This window comes from Leptidea sinapis, chromosome 17 (assembly GCF_905404315.1).
Source record: "Leptidea sinapis chromosome 17, ilLepSina1.1, whole genome shotgun sequence".
NCBI lineage: Eukaryota > Metazoa > Arthropoda > Insecta > Lepidoptera > Pieridae > Leptidea > Leptidea sinapis.
Window position 1 is genome coordinate 13874913 of NC_066281.1, and position 3124 is coordinate 13878036.

The 3124-nt window shown below is 34.3% G+C and overlaps 1 pseudogene; it reads left to right on the forward strand.

Annotated features, from left to right (window-relative positions):
• Positions 1 to 1928: 1928 nt before the first annotated feature.
• LOC126969186 (uncharacterized) lies at positions 1929 to 2671 on the forward strand (annotated as a pseudogene).
• The last annotated feature ends 453 nt before the right edge of the window (positions 2672 to 3124 follow it).

The window sequence follows — 3124 nt, forward strand, 5'->3', positions numbered from 1 at the left end:
CTACAGCGTAATATTTTGTAGATAATATTACATATTATAATATAAATTAGAAGAATAAATCCAAAGCTGATTACAGTATATAGGTTTTACACAAAATAAGAACATTAATGATTTAACAAACCAAAAGAAGGTAACAAATTAACAATTATTACTGTACGAAGCCAATTAGACTATAAACTTTACAAAATTAGTTTAATGAGTTTATTGTGTGTGTGTGTGTGTCTTATTTTTTTTAGCTGTAATTTGAACAAGTAAAACATATTTAAATTATACTAAGCTTTATTGTACGTGCGAGCCAGACGTTGCAGTACAAATAATATGTTAAATTAATTATAATAATTAATAAAACAGATATAAAAAAGATTTATACAGAACCGGCGTTGCCTTACCAGCATTTCTATCTTCAGTTCATATTACTGTATTAGTAGCCTTTGATTACTAGAATTGTAAATCATCTACCGGGTAGCTCAGAGATTGCGTATTTGAACGAAGCTAACAATTCTTGGCTAAATATTCAAAATTTTCCAGACGATTTAAAGTCTCAAAAAGCATGGGAGGCACTTATTTGTAAATCAGCCTTTCATGATCTTTTGATCACATCTACTGACAGAACAGAGCGTGCTCGTCTTTTGGCCGTGACACAAAATTATTCGGACTTTTGGTTACAAGCCTTGCCTTCTACGCTGATCGGAACGATACTTGACAATATGATATTGCCAGTATGCGTATCACTCTGGCTAGGTATAAAATTAAACTTAGCCTACCACGTCACGGGCTATCCAGCCCGGTCGGCACTCTAGGGAGGGTTGGTATTCTGCGGTGTCATCTCATCATATATTTTACCTTATATAAGCCTTTCATATACGGAAACTTTAAGGAAGAAAACGTGTTATAAAGTATAGGAATATATTGACGATAAAAATGTATTGATACTGTAAAATCTGTAAATGGATAAAACTTGCTGAGTTTCTTGCCGGTTCTTCAGTCACTTGAACAGATGGCATCAAAATTGACTCTCGTAAAGGTACAAATTGTACCTAAATAATGGAATAAAGAAATTTATTTTAATGACAGTCAGAATGATCCGGTGGTGTGGTGTCGTTCAGTGTAGTGTTTGTTGTCGCAGCGAGCACAGCGAGTGCCCGGTGAGCTCTTGTTCGTGCCGCTGCAGCGCGCTCGACCCTCCCGAGCGGCGCGCGCCCGCATCCCACTTCTGACGAGTTGCCACTCATTGGACATGTTTGTTATGGAACTGTATGTTTGTTAATAAATAAACGATACTGTATTATTTTTTATTTAATTTTAAAATTTTACAAAATTTCAAAAAAATAATGTTGATAGAACTCTTCTTCTAAGTAAAATAAAATGAAATGTAGAAGATACCCTCATCTCCCTGTAAAACAGCGCTCGGTGCTGATTCTCCCCTTGTAGTGTGTGACTAATAAAGGAGCTTATTATCGCAGTCAGACTATAATCATTCGAATACCCAAACCTCCAACATCTATTATAATTAAATAACTAATAAATAAAGTTTAAATTAACACTAGAATCTCTCAACAAGCGCGCGTGTGCCGCCGAAGTTTTTACGTCTATTTAATTTTAAAAGTTCATTATTTACAATAATAACGTTTGTTAAATAAAATTATAATATTGATTAACTTGTGCAAGTATTATCAAAGTGAAAGAAAATATAATTTGATTAAATTCAGTGCAAAGAAGTTCATACGTATTTAAAATATTTTTTTTCTACCCTCATTAAATAAACTAGATTTTTTTAGTGTTGTTGAGGCATCTGATAATGCTTCAATAATTGCTATACATCCTGTTAACTGACCAGTTATATTCCTTTCGTGTTTCTCAAATTTATTTGTGCTGGTGCAGTAGTTGTATCAATGTCTATTGATTCACTTCAAAAATCGTTGGTCGATATGACCACAGCTTTCGCCACAAGATTCGAGCAGTTCGAGAATAACCTCCAAAACATTAAAAACACAGCAGCTGCTTCAAATACTAATATAAACGTCAACGACGTAGCCGGGGACTTTTACGCTTTTCGGTCATTTGTAATTGCGTCACTGTCGACGCTTCACAGGCAAGTAGAATTACTTCAGAAAATATCTGACCAAGCGGAAATGAGGCCCAGACGTAAAATGCTACTGGTGCACGGAATACCAGAGCATAGTAAAGAGGCACATTGGCAAACAACATTCGGCAGCTGTCGTTAAGAACCTAACCCAACATCTTAAAACCCCCAAGCTGGATGTGACTTCCATTAGTAGGTCACACCGTGTTGGTAAAAATAAAAGTGATAAGCCTCGGCCCATACTTGTAAAATTTGAAGACGTGGATTTAAAAAAATCAATATGGTTTAGTAAAACTGCCCTAAAAGGGTCTGGAATTACTCTGTCTGAGTTTCTTACCAAATCTAGACATGAGACTTTTATGACTGCCCGTCGAAAATTTGGGGTGAACAAAACCTGGACAAGTAATGGTACTATTTTCATACTTGATTCAAAGGGATCGAAACACAGTGTGAATTCTGTCGCTGAATTAAATGTTATTACCACCGACACAACGCACGAACAATTGAGAGCTGGAGAGTGTGGTGCTGATCAGAGGCAGGAGGCTGCAGGTAACACCAGGCCAAAGAGAACTAACAGGAATAAGTAAATAAGCATAAACTAAACTTAAGTAATAATTACACAAATTAAATCCTAAGTTCTTTTTCATTTAAATTACTTGAATTAAACTTCTTGATCTAGTGTTTCTATAATGATTTGCAGTATGTATGGCTAGGAATTTATTAAATCTAAGTATTAATCTCCATCTAATTCTATTTTGTTTAATGTCTCCTTACTCCTCAACTTGTATGTCTACTTTATAAGGCTAGCAACATTTTGTAACAAATTATTTGTTATTATTAAACACTGGACTCTTGTTTATAATACTAATCTCAATTTATTCAATGTTAAATTGATAACTAATTTCTAACTTAGACTTAATTTATTTGATAGAACTGAAACTGAAACTATGAATCTTGAAATAAGTTTGTACTTTAAAGTGGTATATGATAAATGTTCTACAATATGTAAGCATTACTTGATTATATGTGCCTAGTCAACAT